General features: G+C 35.3%; 1 pseudogene; it reads right to left on the bottom strand.

Annotated features, from left to right (window-relative positions):
* Nucleotides 1-511: 511 nt before the first annotated feature.
* LOC100687321 lies at nucleotides 512-13,812 on the bottom strand (annotated as a pseudogene).
* Between the last annotated feature and the right edge of the window lie 1,848 nt (nucleotides 13,813-15,660).

Genomic DNA, 15,660 nt, shown 5'->3' with positions numbered 1-15,660 from the left:
TTAGTTCTAATACCATGATTATCAAAATGAACATTTATAATGACTATGTTTTCACAGCATGGATGCTTTCAATAATAGCTTATTAAATACAGAAAACTAGGATAATGGACACTGCCTTTACAATTTCCATGTATCTTAGAAGATTCCATTGTTTCTTTTATATAAATAATCAGAGAAGTAATTAAAGAATGATAATTCAGATTTGTTTCAGATCAGAAAACTTCATTAACACAGTTTCTGAATCAAATTTAAGAGCTATGTAAATTAGTAAATTATTTAAAACTATTATTATGGAAATGAGAATGTATTTACTTCAATTTTATTTGTACAAATTTCATTTGTTTATTTAATGTATCATTCTAATGTCTGTAGATTTTAAACAAACCTAATATAGAGATACTAATAGTTTCTTTCAGTGAGTTTATAGTTTCATCCTAGACAGTGTTTTTTTGTTTTTGTTTTTGTAGTTTTATGGTTTTATTAACACAAATATGGCATGCACATAAGCTGTCTATTCATTTTCTTCACTATGCAGCCTGGCATTGGGATTGGTGACTCTGATGGCCAGCTGGGCTGCTCTTTCCACAATGGCTTTGTGGTTCTTGGAGCATACATTGTGAGCAATCTCTGCACAGTAAGATTTGTAGCACATCTGCACTTCAAGCTCCTTGATATTGTGGACTAGGAACTTCCAGAAGCCACTGGGCAGCAATGTGCTTTGTTTTCTTGTTGCTCCCATAACCAATGTTGGGCATCAAGATCTGACCCTTGAATCTTCTGCGTACCCTATTGTCAAAGCCTCTGGGTTTCCGCCAATTGTGCTTAATTTTGACATATTGGTCTGACTGGTGCCGGATGAACTTCTTGGTCCTCTTTTTAACAATCTGAGGCTTCACCAGAGGTTGAGGGCAGCCATGATGCCCAGCAATTGATGGCCGCCACCTCCGCAGGCAGTGCCAAGGAAGAGCGATAAGTAGTTTTTGATGCTGGAACACTCAAGCATGTCTCAATCTCTTATGACAGCATCATATTTTTAGTTGTTAATAAAACAGAGTTTTTGAGATATATATTGACTTTTATTGAATTAAAGTAGACTCAAAGGTTTCCTGATAATGATGTAACTCTCACTCGTATATTGATACCTTCATGATGTTATTTTGGGCTTCTATTTCCTCTTAGTTAAAAAAAAAGATAACTTATGGATAGTGTGAGTATAATTATGGTATATGCCTGAAGCTGTAGTGGCACTTATTATTAAGTCATTACTAAAGCTGGTTGCATCAGAAGAATTTTTAAATATTGGGTTGAACCATATGAAACTGCCAAGTATAAAAATGACAATCTGATTTGATTCATTTAATATATCTATCTCCCAAATATGTTGTACACACACACACACACACGCATACACACACGCACACAGATTTGCACGCACCTATAAATACCATATCCCTCTCCCCATGTCTAGGTAAGCATTACTATCTTAATTAAATTTTCCATTTCTCCCCATTGCCAAATTGTAGGGAAAAGTCACTCTCCTATCAAAGGGGAAAGCAAACAAACAAAAATATCTTTTAATAAACAAAAACATCAGTGTAACTCACTCAAAAAGTTTTAAATTCACAGTCAAGAATAACCAATACAATGCAAATGATGGTTTTGAGCACCATGATTTTGAGGTTGAATGACATGATGAGTATGTATAACACATTAGAGAAGGTGTGCAAAGTCTCGCCATTCATCACCTTGGTCATTAACTGGGTAATCGAAACACTCAAATCACATATCTGACTTTCCCCATCATTAGTGAAGATAAACAACCCTTATCCTTCTCTTTCCAAATTATGGTGGAGTTGAAACTTTGAGTCCTCATTGTAAATATCTGTGATAAAGGGCTCTGTAATTACAGTATTTTATTGCTTTCCAATAGCATATGAACTACAGTGAAGGCGTATTGAAAATATGCTATGTACTATAAAATTGCGAAATTATTTATATCTTTCTGCTCTTAGCTAAGGTTCCATTCCTATTTGTACTGATGAAAGACAGACCTTGGGTCCACAAAGGAATTTAATTAAATGCGGCTTTAATTCATAGAAATAGGGTCGGAGCAAGAGGAGGCAACAAGACTCCAGTATGTGGTTTTTAGGAGCAGGTCTCTCTAGTCTTAATATGGTTGTGTTATCTAAACTTTCTCCACAAGGCAGCTAAGCTGAAAATTACATGTTGACAAAATGGGCAGTGCCTACAATTAATGAAGAGTTTACTGCTAACACTGCTTTAGACTGACACACCACAAGTCTTTTAATAGGGCTAAATAAACTCAGAAAAACCCATGCTGGGTCAACCCTTTGAAAGTGCTTTATATTATAAAATCCACTACTACCACTACTGCCATCCAAAAGAAATGCTTATTACTATCCATCTATTAGTTAAGTGAAAACAAAATCAATAAAATTGATTTTGAATGCCTGTGCTTGCTGCAGAGAACGTTATTACAGACAGCAAACTTCATTCAGCAAGGTTTCTAAAGCTAATTTTAACTACTAGTATCTATCTATTCAAAATATTTTTCAGGGTGCCTGGGTAGTTCAGTCAGTTAAGCCACCAACTCTTGGCTTCAGCTCAGATCATGATCTCAGGGTCCTGAGATTGAGCCCCATGTTGGGCTTCACCCTCAGCATGGAGCCTGCTTTGTCCCTCTTCCTCCTCCTCTTCTTTCCACTCTTTCTCTCTCTCAAAAAACTAAATAAAATCTTTAAAATATATATATTTATCAATTAAATAATGGTAACAAAAATATTCACATATAAATTCACTTATGCACAAAAGGGTTAATGAATGTTTATTTAAATATGTAATATGAACTATGAATAGCCTATTTATGTTAGGACAATTGACAGGATAAGTAAATTTTAATTCGTATGCAGTAATATATTTGTAATGATAGAGTTCATCCATGGTGTTGTAGAACATAAGAATATTTCTATCTTTTTGTTAATGAGGAATAAAGTTCTTGTTTTCATTTATTTTCAAATACAAAGCAGACTCAAATATTCCTGGTAAGAATGTGACTCTCATTTATTCGTCTTTTTTTTTTAAGATTTATTTATTTATTTCAGAAAGAGAGAAAGCAGGGGAAGGGACACAGGAAGAGAGAGAATCCTGAAGCAGACTCCCCACTGATTGTGGAGCTGGACCCAGGGCTCAATCCCAGGATCCAGAGATCATGATCTGAGCTGAAATCAAGACTCGGTCCCCTAACTGACTATTTCACCCAGGAGCCCCACTTATTTGTCTTTCAATATCCTTTCTTTAAAAAAAAAAAATCCTTTCTTTAGAAGAGGAAATAGAATGTTACAGCTACTCTTTTAGGTATTATAATAACTCAGAAATTATGTTATCTGCAGTTCATCAAGTCACTGTTATATAGGAAAATTAATAATTCTATCAACTATAACTAATTTAGTGCCCTAAAAGAGATTTTTTGGTTTAATCTAAAATTTCCTAAATCCATGGGAATACATTGCATGGGTGAATGTTTTCCATTGATTTACATCAACAGAAGAATAAGGGCAGATAATTCTTTAGGTCACATAAGAGATTTGTAGATATTCAACAAGTATAGAAACATATGTCCCTTTAGCAACAACTTAAATTTATATTATTTTCACATGAATCATCTTACTTGCTAGATACCAAATAATCTGGTAAAATAAGCAGAAACTGCATTTTCTATAAAACATTTGAGAAATCTGAATATCTCTCATGGGGGTATCTTCAGTATTTTAAAATATTACCTCTGATTAGTATCTACCAATATAAATTTTCAAGAGTATTCCTAGAGGAAAACACTATAGTCTATTGTTAACAAATTCCGAAATGTCCTTTTAGGAATGAATTGTGACAAAAAAGAAAAATTGTCAATCCCTAAACATATTTCTGTTTGAGCAAAATTATATAAATATGTATACTCTAAATTTATAAATCTTACAAATTTTTGTCTTTACAAAAGACATATGTAAATAACTATCAATACAAAGAGATACAAAGGTAAAATTTAAACTTTAAGTATTCAGAAAGATATATATAGTACTTTAACGCAGGACTAAATAACATTGTCTTAATGCCCAAGAAGTAGGAATGTGATATATGGTAGATTGCTCTGGTAATGTGATCAGCCTTAAAATGCCTAATAAAGCTAAATCTAAAAATTATTTGTAAACTCTATGATACAATAGCTTTTCTTCTCTTTTCATCCTTATATCTTTAATAGTTAATTTCAATGAATTTTGAGAAGAGGCAAAAGCCATTAAATATATTATGTGAATCAACATCTGCATCCTGCTGGTAACCAAAAGCTAAAACTCCCACTGTGATGACATAAACTCATATGAGCACAGTAAGCTCATTTTCATTAAATTGTTCCTTCAAATTTGTTAATGCATTTTATTTTAAGGCAGCCACAATCTAGCTAAAACATAGAGTAGGTAATATTTATAGGTTATTCCCATTTTATCTCTTGGAAAATTTTAGGAATTTTTTTCGACGAGCATAACAAAAAGAAGGTATAGTTCTGCTTGAAATACTTGGACCTAAACTAGTCCATTGAACTTCCATTGAAGAGGCTTTTATAAACAGACAGAAACTAAGGTCAGAGCTGAGTTATTAAAGGTCATCGGGGATCCCTGGGTGGCACAGTGGTTTGGCGCCTGCCTTTGGCCCAGGGCACGATCCTGGAGACCCGGAATCGAATCCCATGTCGGGCTCCCGGTGCATGGAGTCTGCTTCTCCCTCTGCCTATGTCTCTTCCTCTCTCTCTCTCTCTCTCTCTCTCTCTCTGTGACTATCATAAATAAATTTAAAAAATAATAAATAAATAAAGGTCATCAATTCTGTATCATGATAGAAATCTCTGATAGAAACTCTTATTAAAATGTATTTCCCTAACAATGCAATCCAGTGCCTGAAATCCCACCATGAAATGTGTGCTGTCATTGATCAGAGATGCTGAAGGAGAAAAATTGATTATAAATTTGTAACTTAAAGGTAAAATATTGATGCCTAAGTAAGAGAACATATATTAGAGATGAACTAGGCTATTATGAAATCAGTACAGCAGCTTGGGAAGCCAGCAGGTAGTCACATCACTTTCAGAAGAAATATGGTTGTAGAGGGTGGTATCACCTGGGGACTCCTGACATTCTAGGAGTGGCTCAGAAGGGAAGCAAACAATAAAATTAACCAGGAACTATAGTGTACAAAATATAGCATAAGACAGTCTCCTCATGTAATTTTTTGAAGATAGATGAGATTTTTCAGAATATTCCCATTGGATGTATGTCCAGTGATAGGAAAACAGACAAACTATGTTTGTACTGCATTGTTTTGTTCCTTTCTAATACAAGGTCAGTGAAATGCATCCAAAACATCTGTGTTGAATCTCAGTTAAAGACTTGTGATGACAATATTACCAGCAGATTTCTGTCATCTTTGAAAATAGTTCCTAATCTCTGGGCTACAGAGAGCTAAGGGGCAGCAGAAACCTGGGAAACAGCTTAGGTTTTCTATTGTCTTATGTACATGAAATAGTTTGGCAAATAATTTGCCTAACATATGTTTTTAAACATGATCTTATGGGTATCAATGAATGCTCTAATAGTTAATGAAGTTTCTACTTCAAAGAGTTGCTGAATTTAGAGTAAACTCTGGTCAGATTTTCACACACACACACACACACACACACACACACACACACACACACACAAACCAGTAAAATATGCTCAAGTAGAGGATCTAGTAATTGGTTTGCTGTTAAAAGAGTTTGCAGTACTAGAAAACTATGAAACCACTGCCCTTCAGCTTGAAAGTAGTCTAGAATAGAGCACACCAGGATCCCATTAGTTTATGCAAGACTGAAATGAAGATCATTTAAAGTGCATTGAAAACAGGTGTAGCTTTAAGCCCAAAAGTAGAATTCTGAACTACTTTTTGTACTTCAGCAGGGGAGAAATGAATTTAACTTCCTGATGTTAATGCTTCTTTATGTAGACTTTCCCCATAGTAATAAGAAAGCAGTATGGCTAAACAATTCACTGGAAAAGGTCACATCTGAGCGTTTACTAACACCTATGTTATGGCTACAAAATCCAGTTGGAGACTGACTCTCATGGTTAGGGACTAGATTATTAAACTTGTGGAGCTAAAATTTACTGCTGGACTGGGAAACTGGAAAATAATCCCTTAAAATACAATAGACATTGAATTTAGCAGTTATCAAAAAAAAAAAAAAACAAAACAAAACAGAGTGTAGGGGGAAGAAATGAGAGGCATCAAAAAGGATATAAAACCAAGTCAATTTGCATGTTCGTATCAATAAATTGAGTGATTAGATTTGAGGTTTTACTAGCTACTGTAACAGTTCTATCTGGGAGTTGAGTAGCATAGAGGGCATGTTATTGACAAATAAAATTTTAAAAATACTTTATTAATCACAACAAACAAACAAGAAAAAAATCCAGCCATTTTGAAACCGTGTACTAGTTACAATCAGAACATGACTTCTGTTATCAAGGCTTAAACTTTGTTTTAATGACTAAGTTTTCTAGGTGTTTAGAGCAAGCTACAGAGATTGGTCTATGATTGCACAGGGCCCTATTCACATGTATACATGGTGCCTTTCAGTACTATTTCCTTCCAAAAGATTTTAGTTTTTTAAAGATTTATTTATTTATTTTAGAGAGAGAGAGAGAGAGAGCATGTGCAAGTGGAAGAGCAAGAGGGAGAGAAGCAGACTCCTTGCTAAGGAGGGAACCTGACTCCATCCCATGACCCCAAGATCACAACCTGAGCAGAAACCAAGAGTCAGATGCTCAACAGACTGAGCCACCTAGGCGCCCCTCCTTTCAAAAGATTTTAGAGGCCCCACACATTGCCATCAGTCTGCATATCCTGTTGTTTATTCTATCAAAAATTACTCCTTTTTACTCTTTCCAACTCCCGCCACTGTAGAGCTCACCTCCACACATCTGTCTGGGAGTTTATTTACTGCTCTGAACTTTTGCCCTTTCTCTTTCCACAGCCACTTGCACATAAATATCTTGCCACTTTCATCTGGTTAGAAGTGCCTTAAAGGAAAAGACCAGCACACAGTATGTAAAAGATACTTTGAAGTTTTGACTGTATATATGAAATTAGATGGATAGATGGGTGGATGGAGAAAGGGTGATATCCCCAATTCAAGACATATTTGAACTACCAGAAAAGACTGCTTTGCAGTCATCAGCATGAATTCCAAAAGTGCCACATTCAATCCCTAATTGTGACAAGAGGTTGCGTGAGTAGGATTAACCTCAAGCCAGGCGGCCAAGATGTTGTAGGAGGTGATAAATAGAGGCAGTCAGCTGATGACACTCCATATGACTGGGCAGCATGTCCCACACCTTGAAGAAGCACTAAGAGGTGTACTCATCAATCCACTTTTTAAATATTGTGATAAAAGCACATACTTTCAATTTACCCCCCAACAATTTTCACATATACACTACAGTGTTTTTAACTTTGTGCACAATATCGCACAATAGATCCCTAGAATATTTGTATCTCACATGACTTAAATTATATACCCATTTGAACAACTCCCTGAATCCCTCACCACCATTCCGTGGCAATCACTATTCTATTTTCTGTTACTACAAGTGTAATTATTTTCGATATCTCACAGAAGCGGATTCATGCAGTATTTGTCTTTTTTGTAATTGGTTTATTTTCTTTAGCATAATGTCCTCAAGATTCACTCATGATATAGAATTTCTTCTTTTTTAAGGCTGAATAATATTCTATTATATGTATATACTTCATTTTCTTTATACATTCATCTATCAATGGACTTTTAAAAAAAGTTCTCATTTGAATTTCAGTTACTTAATATACAGTGTTATGGGGCAGCCCGGGTGGCTCAGTGGTTTAGCATCTGCCTTTGGCCCAGGGCGTGATCCTGGAAACCTGGGATCAAGTCCCACATCGGGTTCCCTGCATGGAGCCTGCTTCTCCCTCTGCCTGTGCCTCCCTCTCTCTCTCTCTCTCTGTCTCTCATGAATAAATAAATAAAATCTTTTAAAATAAATATATATATACAGTGTTATATTAGTTTCAAGTGTACAATATAGTGATTCAACACTTCCATATATCACCCAGTGCTCATCACACATGCACTCCTCAATCCCCATCCACACTATTCCACCCATCCCTTCACCCACCTCCCCTCTGGTAACCATCAGTTTGCTCTCTATAATTAATCTCTCTTTTATCTCTCTCTCTCTTATTTTTTCCCTTTGCTTGTTTGTTTTATTTCTTAAATTCCACATGAGCATATTCGTATAGTATTTATGTTGCCCTGGCTCCAACCATATCATTGCAAATGGCAAGATTTCATTCTTTTTTATGGATGAATAATATTCCATCATGTATATACCACATCTTCTTTGACCATTCATCAATCAAATGACATTTGAGCTGCTTCTATATCTTGGTAATTGTAAATAATGCTGTATGTATCCCTTTGAATTAGTGTTTTTGTATTTTTGGGTAAATACCCAAGAGTACAATTGCTAGATGACAGGGTAGTCCTATTTTTAACTTTTTAAGGTACCTCCATACTGTTTTCCACAGTGGCTCCATCAGTTTGCATTCCCATAAACAGTGTATCAGTGTTCCTTTTTCTCCACATCCCCACCAACACCTGTTACTTCTTGTACTGTCAATTTTAGCCATTGAGAAGGGTCACGTGATAGCTCACTGTACTTTTGATTTGCATTTCTCTGATGATCAGTGATGTTATGTTGAGCATCTTTTTGTTTGTCTGTTAGCCATCTGTATGTTCTCTTTGGAGAAATGTCAGATCACATCTTCTGCCCATTATTTAATGGGGTTATTTGTTTTTTAGATATTTTTATAAGTTCTTTATATATTTTGCATACTAACCCTTTATCAGATATGTCATTAACAAGTACCTTCTCCCATTCTGTAGGTTGTCTTTTAGTTTTGTTGATTATTTCCTTCACTGTGCAGAAGATTTTTATTTTGATGTAATCCCAATAGTTAATTTTTCTTTTGTTTCCCTTGCCTCAGAAAACATATCAAGAAAGGCATTGTTATGGCTGATTTCAGGAAGTTACTGCCTGTGTTCTCTTCTAGGATTTTTATGCTGTCAAGTCTCACATTTAGGTCTTTAATCCATTTTGAATTTGTTTTTGTGTATGGAATAAGAAAGTGGTCCAGTTTCTTTCTTTTACCTATAGCTGTCCGGTTTTCCCAACACCGTTGAAAAGACTGTCTTTTTCCATTGGGCATTTTTTCCTGCCTGGTTAAAGATTAATTGACTATATAATTGTGGGTCCATTTCTAGATTTTCTATTTTGTTCCATTGATCTATTTTTGTGCCAGTACCAGACTGTTTTGATTACTAGCTTTGTAATGTCAGTTGAAGTCTGGAATTCTGATGTCTCCAGCTTTGCTTTTCTTTTTCAAGATTGCTTTGGTAGGATGCCTGGGTGGCTCAACAGTTGACAGTCTGCCTTCAGCTCAGGGGATGGAGTCCCACATCGGGTTCCCTGTGAAGAGCCTGCTTCTCTCTCTGCCTATGTCTCTGCTTCTCTGTGTCTCTCATGAACAAATAAATAAGATTCAAAAAAAAAAGATTGCTTTAGCTATTCAGAGTCTTTCATGGTTCCATACAAATTTTTGGATTATTTTTTCTAGCTCTAGAAAAAGGTGTTGATATTTTGACAGGGGTTGCACTAAATATGTAGATTGCTTTAGGTAGTATAGACATTTTAACAATGTTTGTTCTTCCAGTCCATGAACGTGGAATGTCTTTCCATTTCTTTGCATCATTTTCAATTTCTTTCATCAATGTTTGATAGTTTTCAGAGTACAGTTCTTTCACCTCTTTGGTTAGATTTATTCTTAGGTATATTATTATTTTGGGTGCAATTGTAAATGGGATTGCTTTCTTAATTTCTGTTTCTGCTGCTTCATTATTCGTGTATAGACATGAAACAGATTTCTGTACATTGATTTTGTATCTTACACTTTACTGAATTTATTTGTTCACTTAGTTTTTTTGGTGAAGACTTACAGGTTTTCTATGTATAGTATTATGTCATCTGCAAATAGTGAAAGTTTTACTTTTTCATTACTGACTTGAATGCATTTTAATTCTTTTTGTTGTCTGATTGCTGTTCCTAGGACTTGCAGTACTATGTTGAATAAAAGTAATGAGAGTGGACATCTTGTCTTATTCCTGACCATATAGGAAAAGCCCTTACATTTTCCCCATAGGAGATGATATTAGGGATCCCTGGGTGGCGCAGCGGTTTGGCGCCTGCCTTTGGCCTGGGGCGCGATCCTGGAGACCTGGGATCGAATCCCACGTCGGGCTCCCTGCATGGAGCCTGCTTCTCCCTCTGCCTATGTCTCTGCCTCTCTGTCTCTCTCTGTGTAACTATCATGAATAAATAAATAAAATCTTAAAAAAAAAAAAGGAGATGATATTAGCTGTGGATTTTTCATATATGGTCTTTATTATGTTGAAATATGTTCCCTCTAGTTCTACTTTTTGAGGGTTTTCATCATGAATCAATATTGTGCTTTGTCAAGTGCTTTTTCTGCATCTATTGAAATTATATGGTTCTTATCCTTTCTCTTATTGATGTGATATATCACATTTATTGATTTCTGAATATTAAACTACACTTGCAACCTAGGAATAAATCCCACTTGTCTGTGGCGAATGATTTTTTTTAACATATTGCTAGTATTTTGTTGAGATTTTTGCATCTATGTTCATCAGGAATATTGGCCAATGTCTCTCTTTTTTTAGTTATATCTTTATCTGGCTTTGGTATCAGGGTCATGCTGACCTTATAGAATGAATTTGGAACTTTTCCTGCCTTTCCTATTTTTTGGAATAGTTTAAGATGAATAGGTATTAATTTTTTTCTTTAAGTGTTTGGTGGAATTTGCCTCTAAAGCCATCTGGTCCTGGACTTTTATTTTTGGGGAGTTTTTTGATTACTGACTCAATTTCTTTGCTGGTTATTGGTATGCTCAAATTTTCTGTTTATTTATGTTCCAGTTTTGGTAGTTTTTTAAAAAGATTTTATTTATTTATTTGGGAGAGAAAGCCCATAAGTTGGGGAAGTAGCAGAAGGAGAAGTAGAAGCAGACTCCCTGCTGAGCAGAGAGCCTGATGCAGGGCATGATCCCAGCACCCTGGGGTCATTATCTGAGCTGAAGGAAGACACTTAACTAAGCCACATAGGTGCCCTTAGTTTTGGTAGTTTGGGGTTTCTGGGAATTTATCCATTTCTTCTAGGTTGTCCAATTTTGTTGGCATATAGTTTTTCATATTTTCTCATGATTGTATTTCTGCAGTGGTGGTTACTTCTCTCATTTGTGATTTTATTTCAATCTTTTCTCTTTTTTTCTTCAGAAATCTGGCTAGATATTTATCAATTTTATTGATTTTTTTTTTTCAAAGAACCAGCTTCTGGTTTCATTGATCTGTGCTATAGTTGGGTTTTTCAGTTTTCATTGTTTTTTAGTTTCTTTATCATTTATTTTTGCTATGATCTTTATTATTTCCTTTCCTCTGCTGGTTTTAGGTTTTGTTTGTTTTTCTTTTTCTTATTCTTTTAGGTGCAAGATTAAGTTGTTTATTCTAGATTTTTCTTACTTCCTAAAATAGGTCTGCATTGTTATATACTCTCTTCTTAGAACCACTTTTGCTGCATCTCAGAGGTTTTGGACAATTGCGTTTCCATATTCATTTATTTCCATGTAATTTTTTATTTCTTCTTTGATTTCCTGGTTGACCTACTCATTGTTTAGTATCACATTATTTAACCTGCATGTATTTGTGGTCTTTCCAGACTTTTTTCTTGTGGATGACTTCTAGTTTCATAGAATTGTGGTCAGAAAATATCTATGGTATGATTTTGATCTTGAATTTGTTGAGGTTTGCTTTGTAGGCTAATATGTGACCCATTCTGGATAATGTTCCATGTGCACTTGAAAAGAATATGCATTCTGCTGTTTTAGGATGCAATGTTCTGAATATATCTGTTAAATCCATCCATTCCAGTGTGTCATTCAAAGGCATTATCTCCTTGTTGATGTTCTGTTTAGGTAATCGGTCCACTGATGTAAGTGGGTTGTTAAAGTCCCCTACTACTATTGTATTATCAATTAGTTCCTTTATGTTTCTAATTAATTGTTTTAAATACTGGTGTATTGCCATGTTGGGTCCATAATTATTTACAATTACTATATCTCCTAGTTGGATTTTCCCTTTATGATTATATAGTGCCCTTCTTTGTCTTCTGTTACAGTCTTTGTTTTAAAGTCTAGTTTGTTCAATATGAATTCTGCTAATATGGCTTTCTTTTGACATCCATTTGCTTGAGAGATGTTTCACCATCCCCTCACTTCCAAAATGTATATTTCTTTAAGTTTAAAATGGGTCTCTTGTAAGCAACATAAAGATAGATAATTTTTAAAGTTCATTCTGTCACTCTAAGTGTTTTGATTGAAGCATTTAGACCATTTATTTACATTCAAAGTAACTATTGAGGGATGTCTGGGTGGCTCCGTGGTTGAGTGTCTGCTTTTGGCTCAGGTCGTGATCCCAGGGTCCTAGGATCAAGTCCCTCATTGGGATCCCCGTAGGTAGCCTGCTTCTCCCTCTACCTATGTCTCTGCCTCTCTCTCTGTGTCTCTCATGAATAAATAAAAAAGTAACTATCAAAAGATATGTATTTATTACCATTTTATTATTTATTTTGTGATCATTTCTGATTCTGATTTTTTTTTTTCTTTTTGATTCTGATTTTTTTAGTCTTTCATGTTTTGTGATTTTCTTTAGTGCTATATTTGGATTTCTTTCTCTTTATTATTTGCATATTTATTACTGGCTTTTGATATATGGTTACCATCAGTTTTATATATAATCTCTTCTGTATATAGCAGTCTCTATTAAGCTGATGGTCACTTAAGTTAGAACCTATTCTTTTCTCCTCCTCTCCACATGTTATTATATTTTATATCCTTTTTTTGTGTTTGAGTTCCTTGAATAATTTTTATATTAATATTCATTTTTTACTGCTTTTGTGTTTCCTACTCCTATACTGTCACTTTTGGTCTCTCCTTTCTATTCAGTGTCATTTTTCATATTTCTTACACAGCTAGTATAATGCTCATTAACTCCTTTCATTTTCGTTTGGGAAACTTTTTACCTCTCCTTCTATTCTGAATGATAGCCTGCTGGATAGAGTATTCTTGGTTGCAGATTTTTCCCATTCAGCATATTAAATATATCATGCCACTCTCTCTAGTTTGCAAAATTTCTGTTGAAAAATCTCCTGCTAGTCTTATAGGTATCCTCTTGTAAGTTACTGACATGTTTGTCTTGCTGCTTTTAAGATTTTTTCTTTATCACTATATTTTGCTAATTTAATTATAATATTTCTTGGTGGGTCTGTTTTTGTTGATTTTGGTGAGAGTTCTCTGTGTGTGTTCTCTGTTTCCTTCCCTGGATTAAGGAAGTTTTTGGCTAAATTTTCTGCCCACTTTTCTTTCTTTTCTTCTCAAACTCCTAGAATATAAATGTTATTTATTACATTTGGTGGAGTCATTGAGTTCCCTAAGTCTATTCTCATTTTATATAATTCTTTTCTGTCTCTTTTGTTTCACTTGATTACTTACCTTTACTCTGTATTCTAGGTCACTAATTTGTTCCTTTGTTTCTCCCATCCTGCTGTTTATTTCCATCAACGTGTTTCTCAATTTATTTATTGAGCCCTTTGTGTCTGCTATGTTATTTCTTATCTCTATATTAAGGGTCTCACTCATGTCTTCTACTCTTTTCTAAAGTCCAGTGAGCATCCTTATGATCATTGCTTTAAATTCTCTATTAAGCATGTTACTTGCATCTGTTTTGCTTAGATCTCTGGCTGTGGCCTTGTGGCCTGTTCTTTCATTTGGGATAAATTTCTCTGTCTCAGGGCACCTGAGTGTCTCAATGGTTGACCATCTGCCTTTGGCTCAGGTCGTGATCCTGAGATCCTGAGATTGAGTCCTGCATCAGGTTCCCTGCACGAAACCTGCTTCTCTCCTCTGCCTATATCTCTGCCTCTCTCTGTGTGTCTCTCATGAATAAATAAATAAACTCTTTTTAAAAAAATTATCTGTCTCATTTTGTCTGCCTCTCTGTGTCTGTTTCTATGTGTTAAGAAAGTCAGCTGTGTCTTCTGCTCTTGAAAGTAGTGATTTTATGAAGAAGTCCTGGGGTGCCCTAGAGTGCAACGTCCCCTGTTCACCAGAACCTAGCACTTCAGGAAAGTATCCTATCTGTGTTACTTACTCCCTGGTGTTATGTGTGAGTCACTTCTTTTTGGTTCAGATATCTGCTACTGACTCTGCCTGTTGTGAGCTATGCTTGTTCTCTGCGGTGTTAGTGGGATCCAGGCAGGCTAACTCTGAGGGTCTGTGCCCACTGGGGAACTTGGTTACAGGGCAGGAGTATTAGTGAACTTTGTGCTGGGCCACTCATACTATGTTAGATCACCTGAAGTACTCTGGCAGCTGGGGGCCGTGTGCCAGGGCTGCCAAAGGTTGGGCATGGTATGTGACAATGGCTGGGTGCAGTGGCACCCAGCATACCTATTAATGGACTTTTGAGTTGTTTCCACATCTTGTCTGTTGTGAATAATGAATGAATACTATTGTGCAAATACCTCTTCAGGATCCTGTTTTTGGTTTTTTGGATATATAGCCACAAGTGAGATTACTAAATTATACAGTAGTTTTATTTTTTGAGGAAACTACATATTGTTTTCCATAGTGCCTACACCATTTTATAATCCTACCAACAGTGCACGAGGATTCCAGTTTCTCTACATCCACATCAAAACCTCTCTTTTTTGGGGGGTGGGGTGTCTGGGTGGCACAGTCAATTAACCAACTCTTGGTTTTGGCTCAGGTCATGATCTCAGGGTTATGAAATCTAGCCCTGTGTCAGGCTCCATGCACTTTTCTACTTTTTAGTAGAAACTAAAAAAAAAAAAAATAAAATAAAAGGAAAGTACAGAGATCTCCCATATATCCACTCCTCTTCACATGTATCACCTCCCCCATTATCAATATCTCACACCAGAAAGTACATTTATTGCACTTGATAAACCTATATTGACTATATAGTTACCCAAAGTCCATAGTTTATCTTGGGATTCACTCTTGGTGTTATATATTGTATGAGTTTAGACAAATATTTGCTATGTATCCATCATTATAGTACCCTGGAACTCCAAATACTCCATAATTGTGTAAGCCAATTTCTTTATGTGTGTGTATAGATACATATATAGATATATAACCACATCCTATTTTGTATACACACATCCTACTGATTCTGTGTTTCTGGAAAACCCTGATTAATACATCACCTCTGTTACACAAAATGCCCAAAATTATAGAAAGCAATAGTTGAAAATAACCAATAACTACAGAATTTATAACATGCTTTTATTGGGAAAGGATATCTATACATTAAACCTCCACAGTCCCAATATTGTTCTGTTTTTTAAAAAATGTATTTTTAAA

The sequence above is a fragment of the Canis lupus genome, chromosome X (genome assembly GCF_011100685.1).
Source record: "Canis lupus familiaris isolate Mischka breed German Shepherd chromosome X, alternate assembly UU_Cfam_GSD_1.0, whole genome shotgun sequence".
NCBI lineage: Eukaryota > Metazoa > Chordata > Mammalia > Carnivora > Canidae > Canis > Canis lupus.
The sequence above is the reverse complement of the archived record's forward strand: the minus strand, read 5'-3'. Positions and strand labels throughout refer to the sequence as shown.